The sequence below is a fragment of the Pelobates fuscus genome, chromosome 2, assembly GCF_036172605.1.
Source record: "Pelobates fuscus isolate aPelFus1 chromosome 2, aPelFus1.pri, whole genome shotgun sequence".
Classification (NCBI taxonomy): Eukaryota; Metazoa; Chordata; class Amphibia; order Anura; family Pelobatidae; genus Pelobates; species Pelobates fuscus.
Window position 1 is genome coordinate 167513691 of NC_086318.1, and position 23303 is coordinate 167536993.

At 42.2% G+C, this 23303-nt stretch overlaps 1 protein-coding gene across 1 annotated transcript in view; it reads left to right on the top strand.

The window, feature by feature from the left end:
* TINAG (tubulointerstitial nephritis antigen) overlaps positions 1-23303 on the top strand; it is a 235398-nt gene that overhangs the window by 140414 nt on the left and 71681 nt on the right. The gene's annotated exons all lie outside the window — the stretch shown is intronic.

Sequence of the window (23303 nt, forward strand, 5' to 3'; positions counted from 1 at the left end):
TACATGTGCCCGCTCTGACAGCATGCCAGAGCGGGCATATGTGCTGTGTATACTCACTTCCGCCTCCCTGCACTTCCGGGTTCAGTGTGAAGTGCAGGGAGACGGATCAGTGTTGATCCTGCCCCCTGGTGACAAAAAAATAAAATTTATTTAAAATCCCACCCCCCTTTACCCCCCCTTTACCCATTTTAATAAAAAATTAACCCCTTCCCTGCCAATTGATCACTGACTACAGTGATCAATTGGCAGGGATTAAATTTTACTATGATCTGATTTTTTTTTAACCCCTGAGGGTTAATTCTTTTTTTTTTAACCCTCAGGGGTTCAATTTATTTTATTAATTAATTTAAATATTTTAAAATGATAAATTTAGCTAGCTGGGGAGGGTGGAAGCTAGTGGGGAATTGGGGGATTTAGTATTAGGCTAACTAGGGGTTAACGTTAAAAAAAGTTTAAAAATAAGCTTTAAAAAGTTAAAAAATTAAGTTAAAAAAAGTTTTAATAACGTTTAAGTAAAAAATTAAAAAAATAAACCCTTTACCCAGTCCAAATAAAAATTAACCCCTTCCCTGCCAGTCGATCACTGCCTACAGTGATCAAAATACAGATCACAGTATTATACTGTGATCTAATTTTTTTTTTAACCCCTGACGATTAACTTTTATTTATTTTTTAACCCTCAGGGGTTAAATTTATTTAATTAACTCATTTAAATATTGTATAATTAAATATTTTGCTAGCTGGGGTGGGTGGGAGTTATGGGAAAATGGGGAATTTACTGTTAGTGCTGCTTACTGCTAGTTAGGGTTTAACGTAAAAAAAAAAGCTTAGAAAAATGTTAAATCTGTAAAAAAAAGTTTTACGAAAGTTTAGGAAACTTTAAAAAAATGAATAATCAAAACAAAAGTTTAAAAAATAGTTTTAAAAAGTAAAAAAAGTTTCAAAAAGTAAAAAAATACATTTAATAACGCTCATTACCACTACACCTGGTACAAGCTAGCGGAAAAATGATCCCATGCTAAGGTTCAAAATATGCTTTTTGAAATACCCTGGGATGTCTTCTTTAAGAAATGGTATGGCTTTATGGGGTATTTGGTTTATATAGCCTGGTAAAATACTCTAAAATGGGACATGGGCACAGCGTAAAAAATTTAAAGTTTGAAAAAAAATGGAATGGCTGTGTCCCAAATGTGCCCCTCCGATGTCCACATATACCTGGCAAAGGTACATACGGGGGTATTTTTGTACTCAGCAGACATAGCTGAGCAACATATGAAGTATTATACAGTGGTAGTACACATAAGGTTTGCAAAATATACTGTGCAAACTCACTTTGTGTGTCAAAAAGGCAGAAAAAACGCTTATTACCACTACACCTGGTACAAGCTAGCGGAAAAAATGATCCCACGCTAAGGTTCAAAATATTCCTTTTGAAATACCCTGGGATGTCTTCTTTAAGAAATGGTATGGCTTTATGGGGTATTTGGATTATATAGCCTGGTAAAATACTCTAAAATGGGACATGGGCACAGCGTAAAAATTCAAAATTTGAAAAAAAATGGAATTGCTGTGTCCCAAATGTGCCCCTCCGATGTCCATATATACCTGGCAAAGGTACATACGGGGGTATTTTTGTACTCAGCAGACATAGCTGAGCAAAATATGAAGTATTATACAGTGGTAGTACACATATGGTTTGCAAAATATACTGTGCAAACTCACTTTGTGTGTCAAAAAGGCAGAAAAAAACGCTTATAACCACTACACCTGGTACACGCTAGCGGAAAAATTATCCCACGCTAAGGTTCAAAATATGCCTTTTGAAATACCCTGGGGTGTCTACTTTAAGAAATGGTAGGCCTTTGTGGGGTAGTTTGAATTTAAAACCTGCAAAGATGCTTGGAAATTGCACATAGGCCCGGCGTCAAAATTCAAAGTTCGGTCAAAACTGATATGGCTTGGTCTCCTATATGGCACTGTAGCTTCACAAAATAGTGCCAGAGACATACAATGGGGGTGTCCTTTTACTCAGAAGACTTAGCTGAGCATAATTTGGGGGCACACATGAAATATACAAAATGCCCAGCAAAAATGCAATCCGTATGTAAAAAATGCACAAAATTATTTTTTACCACATACTTTGGCATGTAATGGTAAAACAATGGGGGCATGTTAAGGCACAATATGCACCTTATGAGATACCCTGGAGTGTCTACTTTTACAAATGGTAGGCCTTTGTGGGGTGTTTTTGAACAGTCAAACTACTATAATACCCCAAATGGAAGCATAGGCTCATTAAATCCGTCTCTCAAAATTCTACTGTGAATACTGAAAAGGACAGGTCTCCTATATGGCACTGTAGCTTCACGAAATAGTGCCAAAGACATACAATGGGGGTACCGTTGTACTCAGCAGAAGTAACTGAACACATAATAAAACTTTGTACAGGAATAGCACACACCAACTTTACAAAATACACATGAGAAGTTCTTTGTTATAAGTTTGTGTGCGAAAACCCCCAAAAAACACAATTTTACTCCAATATTTAGCAGAGGTTGGCGGTAAAATGGCTACGTAGAAAGTGTCAAAACAACCTTAGGTAAATAGCCTGTGGTGTCTACTTTATATAAATATATACTTTTGTGTGGCAATTTTGTTTTCTTTTATGGCTATTAGGCTTACAAGACAAACATAACAAATTCTAAAATCGCTCCACATAAAAAGTTTATTTTACTCCTTGTGCTTTGTGACCTGTAACTACCAAAAAAAAACTGAAAATCCCAGACACATTATATATTCTGTAATTCAGAACAACTAAATGAATTTATTTTTAATTACTTTCCTTAACCTGCACTAATTATGTACACATTATTATTGCAAAAACTGTAAAAAAACACACAAAAATTATTTTTTTTGCATATTTCTGTATCTTTTTTTTAATAAATAAGCATTTATATATATATATATGTGTTACATCAAATTAAAGCCCTTTCTGTCCTTTAAAAAACGGTATATAATATGTGTCGGTGCAATAAATTAGTAAAAGACGTCTTGTGTTGGTGCGGTTAAAGAGAGATGTAAACAGCAAAAATTGCAAAAATTACTTGTGACCTTAAGGGTAAGTCCAGCTTCTGAAACTGGGTTCTTAAGGGGATAAGGTAATCAAGCATTGTAAAGGGAGCACAGTGCAAAACAAAGTGAACCAGTCCCAAAATAATCAGAGAAGCATAAATTCTATCCTTAATAGTAATAGGGATAATGATATAACTGAAAGACACATTCAGCAATAGTATCTCACCACTGGATGCCCCCCCCCAAGCACAACGCATTTCTACTAAACAGTTTTCCTCAGTGTTCTTCTGGTATCCTCCAATCCCCATATCCCTATATAGGGTCCTTAATCCTCCATGATGGTCCACAGCTGCATGTCATAATTCTGAGCAGGTGAGAGAGAAGACTTATGCCGGGGTCGACTTCACGTACTTTATTGGAATTATTAGACGTGGTTTACCAAGAAATAATAAGAGTAGAAAGGCAAGAGGGAGAATGGAATAATAAATATAGAGAAATGGAGAAAGTAGATCGTATAAATAGAATTACAGGTGAGTATACAAAATTACAGGGATAACAGAAAACAATAGTTTAGACAATAAGCCCCAGACAGGATTATAAAGTATACAATAAAAAGTAAAGTGCTCAGTGCAAAATATAGAAGAAGTATTTAATAATCTAGCTCCCAGGGTTCACACCACCCAAAGTGTAGAAAAAGTGAGTATAGATATACCTAGGGATGAATACCGTGATATTGCTTCTTCCTGGAATAATAAACAGAAACATCACTCTCATAGAGTAGTATAGTAATAGGAAGATGCAGATTTTAGCGTTGAAACGCGTTGTGCTATTGGAGACACTTATTGTATGTATAATTTTATTTTGTTATAATAAATATATTTTAAACCAAGAAGCTGGTGCTCTCCATCAAATTCCATGAAGACCTGGTATTCCTGCAATGGGACCTGCATTATTTGATTATGCCTTACTACCTGAGCCAGTTTGTTAACAGGCTCATTAAAATGTGAGTTGAATACCTAAAGAATACACTACGTGACCAATCTGGGATATTACTATACTACTCTTTGAGAGAGTTGTTTCTGTTTATTATTCCAGGAAGACGCAATATCCATGTATTCATCCCTAGGTATATCTATACTCACTTTTTCTACACGTTGGGTGGTGTGAACCTTGGGAGCTAGATTATTAAATACTGCTTCTATACTTTGCACTGAGCACTTTTTATTGTATAATTTTATCTGTGGTGGAATTTGGAGTGATTCATTCCATGGTGTTCATAGCTGTTTAGTGCCCATACTGTTTTTTTGTTTTTTACACTGTTTTTTTGTATAGGATTATAAAGTAACAGGAAAACCTATACGAGAAAACTATAGGCAAAAAAGTAGTAGGAGAGATAATAAAAAAACAAGAGTTAGGCATTATGCCCCAAGCAGGATATCGGGTCACAGGTATACCATTAGATAAAATTAAACAGGAACATAAAGGATAAAGTAAAACAGGTTAAGTTAGCATTCGAGCTGATCAGCCTCTTAGGTTTGAAATCAAAACTGCAGTTTCAGGGTCTTTTAGGATATTTGCAAATAATAGGAAAGTCTGTAATATCCAGGTAAGTTGGAATAGAATCAATAAGAAAACATAGTCCAGTATAGAAATAAAGTAGGTTACTTTTGGAGATCAGGTTGGAATAAATCAGGATGGTTCAAGTTAAGTAAGAGTAGATCAGGTTTTCTTTAGTAAGAGCCAGGAGCAGAAGACTTGTCAGGTTCAGAACAATAACTTCTCTCAATGTAAAGGCAGTTTGTGAAAGTAGGGTGTGACCTCTTATAGCAGATTTGTATCATCATGCTATGCAAGTGAGAGAGACTGAGGTTTGTCTAGTGGCTAGGGAAGCCACTGGTGGTGAGAAACTGATATGGGAGAAAAATAAAACAGAAGAAAATAAACATTATTTGAGTTGTCAGGATAGCATCCTGACACTGTAGGCCATTCTAGGTCACGGAATCTCAGGTCACATGATCGTAGTCATGTGTCACCACTTCTGATCCTAACTTACACAGTATATACAGCATTTCCATCTGGCACCATCTTGGATCATGTGATTGCCACAATGATTTAATGTGACAGAAAACAGTAACAGCACCATCTTGTTAATGGCTAAAGCCTAGAGTTATTCAATATTTCCCCATCTCATATAAAAGGGGGATAAAGGGAGGTGCGGCCAAGACATGAATAGGGCGAAAGCTCCGCCGGCGATTAGCAGTCCAGCATGATTCAACACAATTCAGGAGACAAAACTGCCTCTACATATCAGGTGTATACGTGCTAACATACAGACATTCTGGCACACATACACACAGACAGACATACTGAAACAGACAAACACACATACAGACATTTTGACACACACAGACAGCCATACTGAAACACACATACACACATGCATACTGAACCACACATACACTGACAGACTCACACACACAGACATACTGAACCACACAGACACTGACAGACTCACACACACAGACATACTGGCACACTAACAGACATACACTGACATACAGACAGACATACCGCGCGGCTCCTGTTTCTGTGGGAGGTAGTGACGCACGGCTGTCACTTCCTCCCAGTGCTGCCGAAAAGCAAGGGCCCGGTCGCGCTGTTAAATCGCCACAGCGCCCGACTGGGCTCCTGCTGACACATGCCCACTGGGTGGCCCTAAGTGCATGGGCCACCCAATGGGCCCCCATAGTTTGCGGGCAGAGGGCAAATGGGGCAGCTGTCTTGGGCCCCCCAGCAGGGACTGGGCCCGGGGCAGCTGCCCCGTTTGCCCCGCGTTAAAGACGGCCCTGACCAGGTCCACTGAAGGCTTTGTTAGCATCCTCCCTGGATATTCACCCATTCACAGAAAAAGTTATAAACAGATCCTATGAGAAAAATAAAAATGAAATATCAGAAACCTTTGAATGATGAAAGGAAACTAGGATCAATAAATCAAAAGTATCGATTTCTTGATGCCAGTCACCCCAAAGTGCCAGTATTCTACATTTTACCCAAAATACAAACCAAATTAGATAACCTACCCAGTGGTCCTATTGTCTCAGAGAGTTACATCCATTGGTGATAAGGAGTAATTGGTATCTGAAAGATTACATCCAAGTACTGCAAATTTTATATTTTGTTTATGAACAATGTTGAGAGCCTCTACACCAGGGGTGCCCAAAAGGTAGATCCACAGATGTTGTTGAATTACAACTCCCATGATGCTTTGCATGACTTCAGAATGTATTTAGAATGACAACGCATTATGGAAGTTATAGTTTTAAAATATCTGGGCATCTACCTTTTTGGGCACCAGTGCTCTACACCATCATCTCACGCATTAATTCTAAATGTAGCTGAATGTTTTCTATGTACAAATGGAAATGTGAATCCTTTACAGATTCAATTCCTTTTTGATGGAATTTTTTTAAAAGTACAAATTAATAAAGTTTTTTTTTTTTCTTCAGCTCTCCATTATTGCGATGGAGGTTCACACCCAGCTCTGGTAACTTTCCTATGTCCTTTTGGGAGATGGATATTATTTATGGCATACATGGTGATTTATTTTTTGTTTGGGATGGTGGTGTGGAGACTCTTCAGATATTTTAAACCACAATAAATAGCAATTATTGTGCCATTTAGCTAAAGAGCTCTTGGAGTGTGCAGAAGGTCCAGTTTTAGTCTAAATTTTTGTTGAAGACCACACTTTAAAATTTAAAACTTTCTTCATGAGGGTCGACATAGTTACAGTGATACTGCAAATGGTAATTTTGAACCCTGGTTTGGGAATGTGCCCAAAAGTCAATTCCTGAGACTATATAGGGATTGTTCTCCTAAACAGCAGGCCCTAAAATCTTAAAAACGTATTTGATGGAAAAACGTATAGCTTGGAAAATGTTGTAAGGGCACTTAATAAAAATATACTGGGACATTTATCCCTCCTTAAGTATCTTACATATTTACATTTTCTTTACTTTGCCCAGTGGGTGGGTACCATTTCCATGGGCCCTGTTGCCTCTTGTTTTGTCAGTCTTACAAGCTGCAAGGGCAACGTTCAGCAAGGTAGCCCACTGTTTACTACACTTTGTATTACTAGTATGTGGCAAAAATACTTTTATGCTGTGAGCTTGGTTTCCATGGCAAACCAATTTTTTTTATCCTCTATTCTTTTGATTCATACTGGAATATTTCATGTATACTTAGTTATAATGTGTCATGCTTTAACCTCTTCTGTTCACTCGTCTCAATACTGTTTATACCTGCTTTTCACTGGTCACCATGACAACCAGACAAACTTGGTTTCATCCTCGCCCTCTGGGGATTGCACAGTCCTTTCTATGACATCATTAATCAAATTAAGGACAGATGTCTTAGCAGGAATGCAATGAAATCACAAGTATTTATTGTTTTGTTAGTTGTTTACTTTTCATACATGATCAAGGCTTGATGCAGAAATGTTTAATGTGATTTTGCACTTCTGATCTTAATCAGCTTTTACTGTATTGTACCCCACCATAATACCTTTGGCGCAAGTGATTTTCAAGATTACTGAGGGACTGAGGACCACTTTCCCTGTGATCCGGAGTGAAAATCCCCTGTGTGCAACACTACCTTTGGATTTGAAGTTAAGGCATGTCTTAATCTTGAATATTGTATTGAAAGAAATAGTGGAAGAAAGACCCAGAATTATATAGAATTTAGGACAGGGATTTTTTTTTAACATGCAGTTACTTCTACTGTTGTTTAAATGCTGTTTGGTGCCCTTCTGTACTTCAGTATGTTGGGATTACCACAAGGGCAGTAAAGAGTATGGATAAATGTTAGGATGTACCTCTTTGTGTGTTTTGTTTAGCACCGATCCTTGGGACTGAAAAGCAATTTACATTTTTTTAATGTGCTTGCTTATTTAGTTTATTTTACTTTTTTTTTGTATATTTGTATAGCATATCCATTTTTACATATATATATATATACACCAAGGTGCTGCACAGCGCAGAAAATATATCCCAATCCAAAAATGAGAGCATCCACTGGATTTCACAATGAAAATAAGTGTATAAAATTTTGGCAAAAATGATTGTAGCGAAGAGGTAGGATAATAGAGCTTGGTTGCTTCATCTAAGTGTTGCTTCTAAGTGTGTGTGTTTGGAGATAATCTGGAGAGTTTTACAGAAGCTTCAACTGTCTAAGAGTTGTGCTAAGAGTTTTCTTTTTTACTGTTACAGGTAAGATTCATCTGTAGGAATAGGTTACTGATTGCACAAGGTTTGATTTCCTGTTGGTAATTGAAGATTATGCTAGCGTTAGTGTACTTATAATCTTAATTTTAATAATGACAGGAGGCGAGTATTTTGCATTATAACTCTCTTTACTAACTCCACATAGCAGTAAAGAAAAGTGAAAACAATAACCAATCAAAATGCAATAGGAGGTATAGTATTCACAGTGATGAAGCTCCTCCCCCTCTTTCATAAGCGACATCAGGAAAATTAATAAACCATAAAGTCAAACATTCTTAACATGTATCAACGGATAATTCCCTTCAAAACGGAACTTCACGGAATGAAGGTTGATCCAGAATATCCTGTAACGTGCACCAACAGGTAACTTGTCCAATCAACGAACCTCAGAAGATGAAGGTTGCCCCAAATGTGTCCATCCTGGGGCCGAACTGTTAACGTTGTGACTTTATACTGAAAGACAACGTGAAATGGGTTAGGAACCGATCTTAAAACTGGTTGCATTAATAACCCAACATGTAATTGCAGTAAACGACTCAGGTTAATGAGTAATGAGTAATGAACATAATACAGAACAAACCGTAGACCTGAATAGGAACGATATAATTAAGATGAGTAACCTGAGAGATACTTACGTGAAACCACTCTTCTTGAGGGTGGGGAAAAAGGGTGGGAAAATACTCACCTCCTGTCATTATTAAAATTAAGATTAAGAGTACACTAACGCTAGCATAATCTTCAATTTTACCACATGACAGGAGGCTTCCTATTTTGCATTTTTAATGCTGATTCAGAAGAGACATAGCCGCACCTGAGCTCGGGCGGAAGTAGAATGTCCGGAAAGTAGATTCTCTCGACCAGTCCGCTGCCCGAAGGATATCTGCCAGTGCAGCGCCCGCCGAGAAAGCCGACGAGGCTGCCGCCCTGCGCACCGAATGAACTCCAAAATTAACATCCACTCCCACCAGTGATAGGATCCATCGTATCCATCTAGCGAGCTAGTAGTTGTCCCGAGGCAGAGACCCGAAGTGTGGACGTGATCTCCACGTACCGATGTAGGGTAGAAACGACACACAGTTGTGGTTCAGAGGCAAAGAAAGGATAGAAAACTGATGTAGAGTCCGATTTGGTACGTCATGACACCCGAAAAGTAACTCCCTCAGGAGATACCGAAAAAGCGTTGATGTCAAAGGCCCGTACATCCGAAACACGTTGGAAGGAGACGAGGCAAAGCAATAGGGTCAATTTGGCCGATAGTTGTCTGAGAGACAGTTTGTCGTTTGACGGCCAATCTCTTAGGAACTGTAGGACCAACTCTACGTCGCATAGGTGAGAGTATTTGGGTCCTGGGGGCCTCTGTAAGCGTATACCTCTCAGTAGACAGCACACCAGCGGGTCCTTCCCTACCGGGATCCCTAAGGAGGGAACGTGAGCCACCGAAATCGCGGAGCGAACGACGTTGAGTGAACGATAGGAGCGACCCATTGAGAAAAGGTGTGAAAGAAAATTCAGGATGGCGGTCACAGGTGCAGTAAATGGATCGAAGTCCCGTTCACTGCACCAAGAGGACCAGGAATTCCAAGCTGATAGGTAACATCGTCTGGTTCTGGGTGCCCAGGAGTCCCATATGAGGTCTCTAGCTGTTTGCGATAAGTCGCTGGTCTGCCAGGCTCCCCTGAAAGAGTCCAAGCCACCAGGATGAGATGGTCCTCGAGTACCAGGGGATGGGGGTTCCCTTTCGGATCTATGAGGAGCATCGGGTAAGATGGCAGGAGTAGTGGGTCATTGTAGGACAGCGCCAGGAGGTCCGGGAACCATGGTTGACCCCGCCATAGGGGAGTGATGAGCAGTAGAGAACTGCGTTGATTCTTCAGGTATTGAATTGTCCTCGCTATCATGGTGAATAGGGGAAAGGCGTATGCTCCCTTGGTTGGCCATTGTTGGAGAAATGCGTCCACTGCTATGCTCTCCGGGTCCGGAAGCCAGCTGAAGTAGTCGTGTGTCTGTCTGTTGTTGCGGGAGGCAAACAGATCCAGTTGGAAGGGGCCCCTCCTGACTGTGAGTCTTTGGAAGATCCGAGGGTCCGGTCTCCAGTCGCTGTTGTCCCGCCAGTGACGCGAGAACCAGTCTGCTGTCAGGTTTGTTTCCCCCGGGAGATATTCCGCCTTGAGCGAGATGTTGCGGGGTAGACAGAAGTCGAAGATCTCCTTCGTTATTTCGGATAGGAGCCGGGACCGTGCTCTGCCCAGGCGGTTGATGTAGCGAACCGCCGAGACGTTGTCCATCCAGAGGAGAATACAGCAGTTCGATCTGTCCTTTGCCAGGCTGCGGATTGCGAATGACCCCGCCAGGAGTTCCAGGCAATTGATGTGGAGATCGAACTCTTGAGAGGTCCAGGTGCCTCCTGTCGACTTGCCTTCTCTGTCGCTCCCCAGCCCCAAAGGCTGGCGTCCGATTCTAGAACGATGTCGGGTGCGTTCCCGAAGATGGCCCGGCCGTTCCATGCCTCCATGCTGTCTAGCCACCAACCGAATTCCTCCCTGACCGTTATCGGGATCGTTTGATCGTAGGAAGGATTCCGGTGGAGAAAGGAGGTCTTCAGGCGTTGCATCGCTCTGTAGTGGAGTGGTCCTGGGAAAATGGCTTGGATGGAAGCGGATAGTAGTCCTACAATCCGAGCCAGATTGCGGAGTGGGATGGAGTGGCAGCGAATGACTCTGCGTAGTTCCTTCTTGATAGCTGCGATCTTTGTCGCTGGTAAGCGTAACGTGCTGGACCTGGAGTCTATTTCGAAGCCCAGGAATTGCACCGTCTGAGCTGGGGATAATTCCGACTTCGGGAACCCAGCGATGTCAGGAAATCTACGGTAAAGCGTGTGTGTTGAGTCAGTCTGGATTTGTCGGAGCAAAACAGAAGCAGGTCGTCCAGGTAGAATGCCTCGTGCGTGTAGATGTGCGACCACTGGCTTTAGTAACTTGGTGAAGCACCACGGGGCTGAGCTGAGGCCGAATGGGAGGCATGTTTATTGCCAGGGGAGGCCTCGCCAAAGGAATCTGAGGAAACGTCGGCAGGCCACGTGGACGGGTACTGAAAGGTACGCGTCCTTGAGGTCCAGTCTTGTGAACCAGTCTCCGTCTTGGAGGAGGTCCCTCAGAAGGTGTATGCCCTCCATTTTGAAGTGCCTGTACAGAACATAGGCGTTGAGCTTCCTTAAATTTATGACTGGTCTGAAGTCCCCGGTCTTCTTCTTTACCAGGAAAATATTGCTGAAAAAAAAACCCTGGTCGTGAGCGGGTTCGATTGCTCCTTTCGAGCGGAGCTCCTGCAACTCGTTCTCGATGAGCTGGCCGTCTTCTGCGGAGCAGTTCAAGGGATGCGGCGGGACCGTCTGGTCCGGGAGGTCCACGAAGTCTATGACGTAGCCGTGCACCATCTGGAGGATCCACGCGTCCGTCGAGATAGCTGTCCAGTTCATTTTCAGACTGGATCAATTTAAATGGAGTCCAAAAGAAATGGGATTATTTAAAAGTTGCACTACTGAAAGCAACAGAAAATTGCATTAGGCTTGTCAGCAAAAGCAAAAAATTCAAGAAACCACTGTGGTACTCCGCAGATGTGGCCAAAATAGTAAAAAACAAAAAGTTAGCATTTAGTAATTATAAAAAATCCCAGAGTGAGGAAGACAGAATGACCTATAAGATTAGGCAGAAAGAGGGTAAGCAAGTTGTAAGAGCTTCCAAATCACACACAGAAGAGAAAATAGCACAGTCAGTAAAAAAGGGGGACAACACTTTTTTTAGATACATAAATGAGAAAAGAAAAGTAAAACAAGGATTAGTTAGATTAAAAACAAAAGAAGGAAGGTATGTAGATGAGGATAAAGGTCTAGCTGACTGCCTGAATGAATATATTTGTTCGGTATTTACAGATGAAAATGAAGGAAAGGGACCTCAGTTAAGAAAAAGGAAAATTAGTCATTTATTACACGTGAGTTTACAGAGGAAGAGGTTCTATTTCAACTGTCAAAAGATAGCTGTCCAGTTCTGAAAATAAAGGGAAATACGACCTGCAGTACGAGAGATAAGGGGTACGTGAGTCAAATAGGGATTTACCTGTGGGGTTGAAGCGTGCTCTGCCACGGGTACGGGATCCACGACCTCTGTCGGCTCCTCTGGTGAAGGAGAAAGGCTGTCTGTAGCCCACTTCTGGGTAAAACGGTTGAGGTCTCTGTGATCGGGGGCCTGAAGGCCAGAAGCGGCTGGCTGCACGGCCCCTGTGGCGGCCAGCCCTTCCAAAAACACCCCTCTGGGGGTTGCTCCTGAAGACCCGTTTCATAGAGGTCTGAGATTTGTTAAGTGACGTGAACACATTCACGTGTCTGTTGAGCTCCTTCAAAAAAGCGTCACCGAAGAGTTTGCCCTGTGCCAGTGGCCCTAGTTCTTTGGTGCCCAATTCCACCAGTTTTCCGTCCAAACAATGCTGGAGAGGAGAGGGCTACGTTGGCGTTGCCAACAAAACAGAAACATTGTTGCGCCCATTCTCTAATATCAAGCGCCCATTCACATACCATATTGGCATCGAACTGGTCAGTTCGCGTGAGGGCGTCATCCGCTAAGTATAAGATGCGGGAAAGTGGGCCGATGGAGTCCAGCAGTTTGTCCTGTACGCCATGGAATCCCTTCTCCACCCCTTTCCGGGGGTCGCGACCACCCCTAGACATAAAGGTTGTCATGATCTGTTCGAACTCCGGTGTCTGTGCCACTTGATCGGGTAGTGAAGGGTGAGGGCATTCGGAGCGCAAACGGTTGCGCACCGTCTTGTCCATAGGTTTGCGCAGCCACAGATGCATGAACTTTGCGAGGTGATCACGAGGCGTCCAGTCCCCTGATCGCGGGTGACGGATGTTTCTTGGGTCGAAAAGGCGTTGACCCGAGGGGTCCAGGATGGTTTCCCTTTTGTCCAGTGTTGATACTGTGTCGTCTGGTAGTTGTATATTGTCGAGGAAGGTGCCCTGTTGGAAACCAGTGTGCGAGCCGTCATCCGAGTCCCAGGCGTCCTAATGAGAGTCGGAGTCCGCGGCTTGCCACAAATCCAAGATAGCCATTGAGGGTGATTGCTTATCCTCCTCGTCCGAGGATTAGTGGTGTCTTGGGGAGTGGGCAGAGGGAGTCGGCTTGCTACGCTTGGTAGGGGCCTTGCCTCTGTCCGGGTTGGAGACCCCCTTTTCGCCTTTCCAGTGACGTTTAGATGGCCGGGTTTCGGCACGGGCCCGTGATTCCGAAGCCTCGGAATCATAGTCCTGGTGTTGGACTTCAGTGGGGTTCTTGTGCTGATCGGCAGAGGCCATCATAACCCTGGAGAGAGCTTTCTCCATCGACGCAGCAATGGCCTCATTTATCATGGCCTGAAAATTTGCAGCACTCTGATCCATGGTGTTTATAGCGCTAGTGAATTGCATACTTGGCACAGGGCAGGTTGGGCTAGGGGTCAGTCTGTATAGATGGTACCAGCAGTACCGGTCCAACCCCAGCAGGGTGGATGATTATTATGTGCAGTGGTACCAGCAGTACCAAACACCCCAGCAGGGTATAATAGTAAAAAAGATGGTCAAAATTGATATGCACGTGGTACCAGCAGTACCTATAACCCCAGCAGGGTATTATTGGGATTTAGTCACTGGGCCACACCCAGGTATAGAGGATGTATACTTCACACCTCAGAAGCAGCAGAATATCAGGGGCCTCACCCCAAAAGCACAGGGTAGTAAGCCCTATTGTGCTGTAATACAGACTCCAGTTCACTGACCTGGTGACCCCTGCCTTGTCCACACTTGAGTAGTTCGAGAAGCTAAGCGGTAAACCGTTGCAGTAGCTGAGCGCCGTTCGAACGGGGCACAGGAGTACCTAAAATGGCAGCCGCATCCAAGATGGCCGCCGCAGGCGCCGGGAGAAATTTCCTGCGAGCGCCGGGCAGAAGGAGCGCGGAGAAGCCGCGAGGTAGGGCTGATGGGTGGGGTGAGCATTACCCCAGGGGAGTGAGGGTTGAGCGATCCGCCGATGGTGGCGGCGGACCTTTCGGAAAACTCGCCGTCAAGCGGGAGATTAAGAGAGTCCCAGGATAATGGGACCCAGAGAATGCAGGGACAGAAATCCCTGCAAAACAAAGTAAACTACACAGGGAACAAACCCTTAGTAACACAGAAAAAACAATGAATATACAGAATTAAAGTTGGATGATATTATTAAATAAAACACATAGTTCAAATAAGCATTAATAAAAGGGAAGAGCTGAAACTCTGACCTGTCTGCTAATGGAGCAGTAAAGAAAGAGAGGGAGGAGCTTCATCACTGTGAATACTATACCTCCTATTGCATTTTGATTGGTTATTGTTTTCACTTTTCTTTACTGCTATCTGGAGTTAGTAAAGAGAGTTATAATGCAAAATAGGAAGCCTCCTGTCATGTGGTAAAATTATAAGGCATTTGATTTGATTAGGTAGCTACTTGCTATTGATTGCTGTTTAAATTAGCTATTGTTTGCAAATAAGCAGAGGCCTACCCAGGTGTTAAACATTCCTAGTGGGAGGTGATTTTAGGAGTATATAAGGGTTGTTGTCATTAGCTTGGCTAATAGAGCTTGGTTGCTTCATCTAAGTGTGTGTGGTTGGAGATATTCTGGAGAGTGTTGCTTCTAAGTGTGTGTGGTTGGAGATATTCTGGAGATAAACTGGAGGTAATCTGAGGTATTCAGGAGGATAAATAAAAAGTTAAGATTCATTTGATTTAAATTATTTACCTCACTGGAATGGCAGACTTAGTTCAGTGTAATAGTTGCTATGCATTTCTTTCGCGTTCCACCTTTTGGAGGATTGGTTGTTGTCTAATCTGTAGACAGTTCTCTATCTTGCGGCAGGAGATTGTATTTTTGAAGTCTGAGATAAGTAAATTATCTGGTAAACAAACTCGAGCTGGAGCTGCTGCAAAGCCACTGCCGCAGAGACATACTAGGAATGGCAGATGGATTACTCTAGGATCTGGCAGACTTAGAGTTGTGGATAAAAGGCATATTGCACAGTCTGTTGCTCTACATAATTCATTTTCTGCACTTTCAGAGTGTAATGGTGTCATGGAGACAGGCACTGAGGGTAGTGGTGTTGTGGAGAGAGGCACTGAGGCTAGTGGTGTTGTGCAGAGAGGCACTGAGGCTAGTGGTGTCGTGCAGAGAGGCACTGAGGCTAGTGGTGTTGTGCAGAGAGGCACTGGGGCTAGTGGTTTTGTGCAGAGAGGCACTGAGGCTAGTGATGTTGTTGAGAGAGGCATTGAGGCTAGTGGTGTTGTGCAGAGAGGCATTGAGGCTAGTGGTGTTGTGCAGAGAGGCACTGAGGCTAGAGGTGTTGTGGAGAGAGGCACTGAGGCTAGTGGTGTTGTGGAGAGAGGCACTGAGGCTAGTGGTGTTGTGCAGAGAGGCTTGAAGACTATGGTGAGGCCTAATAGAAAGCAGTTGTTGTTGGGGGATTCCATCATAAGAGGTGTGGAGATGGACAATGGTGGTCTTGTGAGGTGTCTTCCCGGAGCTACTGCTCACAGAGACAGGAGACGTATCTGTAATATTGTTAAGCAACTAAAGCAGGAAGGGGAATTGGATGTACTTGTCCATTTAGGGACAAATGACTTGGTTTGCAATGAGGTTTCAGAGGTTAAGGGAGTTTTTAGTGTTTTTGCCAATGATATACAGCAGGTTGCTTCCACACTGTCATTCTCTGAAGTTCTGCCTGTGCATAACACTCAGAATGACAGGCGGATGCGTATTAGGGACTTTAACTTGTGGCTTCGTCAATGGTGTCGGGAGCAAGGATTTGTCTATATTGCTCATGTTAGCTCTGTTTGGAATAGAAATAAACTGTACAAAAAATATGGTTTGCATCTTTCTCAAAAGGGAACAAATGTTCTCAGTGAGCAGTTCGGAGGTTTTTCTAGGATGTATTTAAACTAGGAGGGGGGGGAAGGGTGATAAAACATCAATCCAATTGTCCCCCAAAACAAGGACAGAAGGTGCCTGTAGCAAGTGTGTTAAAAAATGATAAGCTTAGAGTCATGTCTACAAATGCTCGCAGTTTAGGGAATAAGATCCATGAACTTGTGGCAATAATGGCAACTGATAGTGTAGATTTAGTCGCTGTTACTGAGACATGGTATAATGAGAAAAATGACTGGGACATAGCAATACCAGGGTACTCTTTATATAGAAAAGACAGGGAAGGTAAGAAAGGGGGAGGGGTGGCTCTGTATGTGAAGGATGGCATAAAATCTAGCCTAATAAAAGTTAGTGAGGCAAACATAGAGTCCATTTGGGTTACATTAGAATTTGGTAATCACACAGTAACTCGTGTAGGTGTGATTTATAGGCCCCCAGGACAAATTGAAGAGTTAGATAATCTACTAGTTGAAGAAATAGCTAAAATGACAATGAAGGGGGAAGTTATAATCATGAGTAACTTTAAAATTCCTGATGTGAATTGGAAAACAAAAATAGCTACTTGTGCCACACATATTCTAAACTCCCTACTGGGATTGTCTCTAAAACAAGTCTTTGAGGAGCCAAATCGTAAAGAGGCCATACTAGATTTAGTGTTAACAAATGGAGATTTGGTATCAGATATTACTGTAGGTGAAAGTTTAGGATCCAGTGATCATCAGTCAGTGTGGTTTAATATAAGAACAGTGACTGAGTCACACCACACAAAAACAAAAGTTTTAGACTTTAGAAAAAAAGGCTTTTCTAAAATTAGAATATGTGTAAAGGAGTCATTTTCAGACTGGAGCAATTTAAATGGAGTCCAAAAGAAATGGGATTATTTAAAAGTTGCACTACTGAAAGCAACAGAAAATTGCATTAGGCTTGTCAGCAAAAGCAAAAAATTCAAGAAACCACTGTGGTACTCAGATGTACGCAGATGTGGCCAAAATAGTAAAAAACAAAAAGTTAGCATTTAGTAATTATAAAAAATCCCAGAGTGAGGAAGACAGAATGACCTATAAGATTAGGCAGAAAGAGGGTAAGCAAGTTGTAAGAGCTTCCAAATCACACACAGAAGAGAAAATAGCACAGTCAGTAAAAAAGGGGGACAACACTTTTTTTAGATACATAAATGAGAAAAGAAAAGTAAAACAAGGATTAGTTAGATTAAAAACAAAAGAAGGAAGGTATGTAGATGAGGATAAAGGTCTAGCTGACTGCCTGAATGAATATATTTGTTCGGTATTTACAGATGAAAATGAAGGAAAGGGACCTCAGTTAAGAAAAAGGAAAATTAGTCATTTATTACACGTGAGTTTACAGAGGAAGAGGTTCTATTTCAACTGTCAAAAGTAAAGACAAATAAGTCAATGGGACCTGATGGAATGCACCCAAAGCTATTAAAAGAGCTTAGTGGTGTACTAGCAAAACCATTAACAGATTTATTTAACCAATCATTGTTAACAGGAGTAGTCCCAGAAGATTGGAAGTTAGCGAATGTTGTGCCCATTCACAAGAAAGGTAATAAGGAGGAGTCGGGCAACTATAGACCAGTAAGCCTTACTTCAGTAGTGGGGAAAGTGATGGAAACCATGTTAAAGGATAGGATTGTTGAACATCTAAAACCACATGGATTTCAAGATCAGAGACAACATGGGTTTACTTCAGGGAGATCATGCCAAACTAATCTTATTGATTTTTGTGATTGGGTAACTAAAATTATAGATCAGGGTGGTGCAGTAGACATTGCTTACCTAGATTTCAGTAAGGCTTTTGACACTGTTGCACATAGAAGGCTTATCAATAAACTACAATCTTTGAGTTTGGATTCCAATATTGTTGAATGGGTAAGGCAGTGGCTGAGTGACAGGCAACAAAGGTTTGTAGTCAATGGAGTATATTCGAAGCTTGGGCTTGTCACCAGTGGGGTACCTCAGGGATCTGTACTTGGACCCATTCTCTTTAATATTTTTATTAGTGATATTGCAGAAGGTCTTGATGGTAAGGTGTGTCTTTTTGCGGATGATACTAAGATATGTAACAGGGTTGATGTTCCAGGAGGGATAAGCCAAATGGCAAATGATTTAGGTAAACTAGAAACATGGTCAGAGTTGTGGCAACTGACATTTAATGTGGATAAGTGCAAGATAATGCATCTTGGACTTAAAAACCCAAGGGCAGAGTACAGAATATTTGATAGACTCCTAACCTCAACATCTGAGGAAAGGGATTTGGGGGTGATTATTTCTGATGACTTAAAGGTAGGCAGACAATGTAATAGAGCAGCAGGAAATGCTAGCAGAATGCTTGGTTGTATAGGGAGAGGTATTAGCAGTAGAAAGAGGGAAGTGCTCATGCCATTGTACAGAACACTTGTGAGACCTCACTTGGAGTATTGTACGCAGTACTGGAGATCATATCTCCAGAAGGAACTTGATACTTTAGAGAGAGTTCAGAGAAGGGCTACTAAACTGGTTCATGGATTGCAGGATAAAACTTACCAGGAAAGGTTAATGGATCTTAACATGTATACGAGACAGGGGGGATATGATAGAAACATTTAAATACATAAAGGTAATAAACACAGTACAGGAGGAGACTATATTGAAAAGAAGAAAAACTACCACAACAAGACGACATAGTCTTAAATTAGAGGGACAAAGGTTTAAAAATAATATCAGGAAGTATTACTTTACTGAGAGGGTAGTGGATGCATGGAATAGCCTTCCAGCTGAAGTGGTAGAGGTTAACACAGTAAAGGAGTTTAAGCATGCGTGGGATAGTCATAAGGCTTTCCTAACTATAAGATAAGGCCAGGGACTAATGAAAGTATTTAGAAAATTGGGCAGACTAGATGGGCCGAATGGTTCTTATCTGCCGTCACATTCTATGTTTCTATGTTTCTATGTTTCTATGTAATCCACAATATCTCCGCTGGGTAACAGGAACAACATAAATAATCCAGGCAAATGAATACAGCATGCAGTAGTCCTAGTAGCGTTCTAAGAATCCTTCCTTCCTAAGAACTAGACGACACATAGGCTGGGAGTCAACTGAGGTCTTTATTCACAGTTCCAGTATTTATGCAAGTCCCCATGCAAGGGGTTTCCATACTGACATAGCAGGGGTAATACAGTAGGGGACTACATGGGGACTTAGCATTCTGAACATTTCTCCCATCAGGCACTGCTGGACGAGAGGGATACTCCCACTAGAATATACCGTTATGTGGATTATCCCTCCGTGCAGCAGAACCGGCATTTTACATTAAAACATATAACTTTTACAATATTCCCTTTATTTGAACGAATGGACGTTCGGTAGATAGCTGGGGTCTGAGGGCACATTTCGTGAAAGTACCGCTCAGATCCCAGCATAAATAACCGAACGCCGCACGAAACAAGTATTACATTCAAGTTACATTCAAACTACCGATTGACTTTAGGGAACCACTTTACCGAAGGACCGGGGCTCCCAAACGGCTTGGAAGTCCAGTGGTATTCGTGCCGCAGAGTAGCCGATTTTAGTTCCAGGCGCTCAATGACAAAATACCGTTGGGCTAACAAAGGATCCAAGTTGGCCGACCACCGCGTGGTCGGTAGCCGAACGGCGGCCACCCTGAATCCCTCTAATTACCGATTGCAACAATGTTGCAATCCTTAATGGGAGCCACACGACCTCCTGTGTGTGGTCTCCCTTCGGTAGTTTTTTGTTTCACGAACAGTGTTGAAATTCACTGTTCGTGAAACTATTGTATGAATGCTGGCGGTTTTTCATGCCGCCAGCATACGAACGCTATTGTTCGCATGGAACCTATGCAGCATACACATACTTGGTTCTTAAAGGGATACACACATCTTTAGGAAAATACAGTAAATAGTGGCTAATTTGCCACAATGATCAACATGCCAACCTTACGGTCTTTATCGGGATAAAACACAGTGCCACACGTACATAGGTACAGTAAATTTTTTCTTCTATTTATTTTTTTCTCATTAGTTTTTCTTATGTGTTCTTCATTCATGAGGATCGTATGTATTGGGGATATAGCTCTTATGTACCATGTATCCCCTTTTTTATATGAGATGGGGCAATATCGAATGGACTTTAGGATTTAGCTTTTAACAAAGATGATGCTCTTACTATTTCCTGTCACAAAAAATCAGAGCCTCTACATTGCAGTGATCATGTGATCCAGGATGGCCTCTGGATAGAAATGCTGTATGTACTGTTTAAGTGAGGACCAGAAGTGACGTCATGTGAATACAATCAAGTGACCAAATGCGATCAAATAACCCTGAACTGCTAGCAACTGTCGACCATCATGACGTTTAAGGATCCAATATATAGGATTCTGAAGATTGGGGGATGTAAGAAGTAACTGAGGAAAATGGTTTAAATGAACCAAGTTGTGCTGGGAGGAAAAATCTAGTGGTGTAATACTAAATACCACATGTCTTTTCTGTCTTTACCTATAATCGGGCACAGACTAATTTTCTTGTATTTCCTTGTATATTACCTGCTGGTGCCTAGTTCCTGTGTACTTTTCTTGACTATCTAAACACATGAAGGGGGCAGAACTGAGTACAATACAGAGTTATCCATACATTGGAAGAGGTTTCTGCTCTGCTTCAGTCCTCCCGCCCCACCACCTGCTCCCTGATCCAATTCCCTCGCATCTCATCCGTACTCTATCTTCTTCTCTTTCTCCACTTCTCACTAAAATTCTCAATCTCTCTCTCTCCTCTGGTATATTTCCATTCCCCTTCAAACATACAACTGTAACCCCAATTCTAAAGAAGCCCAATCTTGACCCTAACTCCCCATCCAACTATCGTCCTATCTCGCTACTGCCTTTTGCATCCAAGATCCTTGAAAGAATTGTGTATGCGAGATTGACAGACTCCCTCGAGTCCAACTCTCTGCTAGACCCGCTTCAGTCTGGTTTCCTCGCTAAGCACTCTGTGGAAACGGCACTGACCAAAGTATCCAATGATCTACTTGCTGCAAACTCTCGTGGTCACTACTCTATCCTTATTCTCCTTGACCTGTCTGCGGCTTTTGACACTGTTGATCATCAACAGCTTCTTCTCATCCTTAGCAATATCGGTCTACAAGATATTGCTCTCTCCTGGTGCTCCTCATACCTCTCCTAGCGCTCTTTCAGTGTTTCTTTCTCTGGCTCTGCTTCTTCTCCCCAACTCCTCTCTATTGGTGTCCCCCAAGGTTCAGTCCTTGGTCCCCTACTGTTCTCCATCTATACTGCCTCCCTTGGTAAACTCATTAGCTCCTTTGGCTTCCAATATCATTTCTATGCAGATGACATGCAAATCTACCTGTCCTCTCCTGATCTCTCCCCGTCCCTCTTGACTAGTGTCTCTGACTGCCTCTCTGCTGTTTCTAACTGGATGGCTGCCCACTTCCTTAAACTAAACTTGACCAAAATTGAAATTCTGGTCTTTCCTCCCTCAAGTGTTGTTACTCCTGTGTCTGTCTCCCTCCAAGTCAATGGTGCTACCATCAGCTCCACCACACAGGCTCGCTGCCTAGGTGTTTTCTTTGACTCCGACCTCTCCTTCAAGCCTCTTGTTCAATCTATCGCCAAATCCTGTCATTTCCATCTCAAAAACATTGCGCGCATCCGCCCCTACTTAACGCCAGATGCGACTAAGGTGTTGGTCCATTCGACTGTCCTTTCTCGCCTTGACTACTGTAATCTGCTTCTCAGTGGTCTTACGTGCTCCCAACTTGTGCCGTTACAGTCCATAATGAATGCGGCGGCGAGGCTCATCTTCCTGTCCGCCCACACCTCCCATGCCTCACCCTTCTGTCAGTCCCTACATTGGCTTCCTATAAAATATAGAGCTCAATTTAAAATTCTGGTTCTTACTTTCAAATCTCTACATAATGCTGCTCCCACCTATCTATCCTCCCTTATGCACAAGTATGTCCCGTCTATGCCCTTACGATCTGCTGAAGACTTACGTCTATCTACTGTCCGTACTCCCACCTCTGATGCTCGCCTTCAAGATTTCTCGAGGGCTGCACCGTTCCTGTGGAACTCGCTTCCCTCCTCCGTTAGATGCTCACCCAGTCTCCACTCCTTCAAAAAATTGTTAAAAACCCACTTCTTCATAAAAGCGTATCAATTAAACTGTTAATAGCTCCCAACTGATTCCTCTTCTGCAACTGTCACTAGTCTAATACTATCCTTACCTTTTTGTGTCATTTTACCCCCCTCCCTCTAGCATGTAAGCTCATTGAGCAGGGCCCTCAACCCCTCTGTTCCTGTGTGTCCAACGTGTCTGGTTGCAACTACATGTCTTTTCGTCCACCCATTGTAAAGCGCTGCGGAATTTGACGGTGATCTATAAATATCATAATAATAATAATAATAATAATAATAATACACAGAGCCAAAAGCAACACATAGATACCAATACAATAACAAAGAACACAGTACTATAAGGACATACCAATGCAATATACAGAGCTGAGCATAATGAGAGATATCCATACAATACACAGAACTAGGCACAACAAAAATATACAAATTAATGATACACAAGCAGACCTGGATACTACAGAGAACCATAAACAGGCAGATATATCACACATATATAGATATATCACACAGAGCTAGCCCACACAAACAGGGGACCTGATGGATTACACAGACCTTCAATACCGATATCCCAACGCAGTACATTGTCTTTGTATAATGTTCTAGGTTTTTCTGCCTAACTCCAGCTCTCAAGTCCTCAATTTTCGGATCTCATGTTCAGTAGTGCACCTGCTGTGGCTAAGAAAAATAATCTTAGTGTTTCTAAACTATTGCAAATAATTTCTTCCCATGTAAAAACTGGTAAGGGACTGCTCCAAGTGCTCCCATGTGCCTCTCTTTTTTTTTTTTTATAAGATGTATTTTTACTCCAT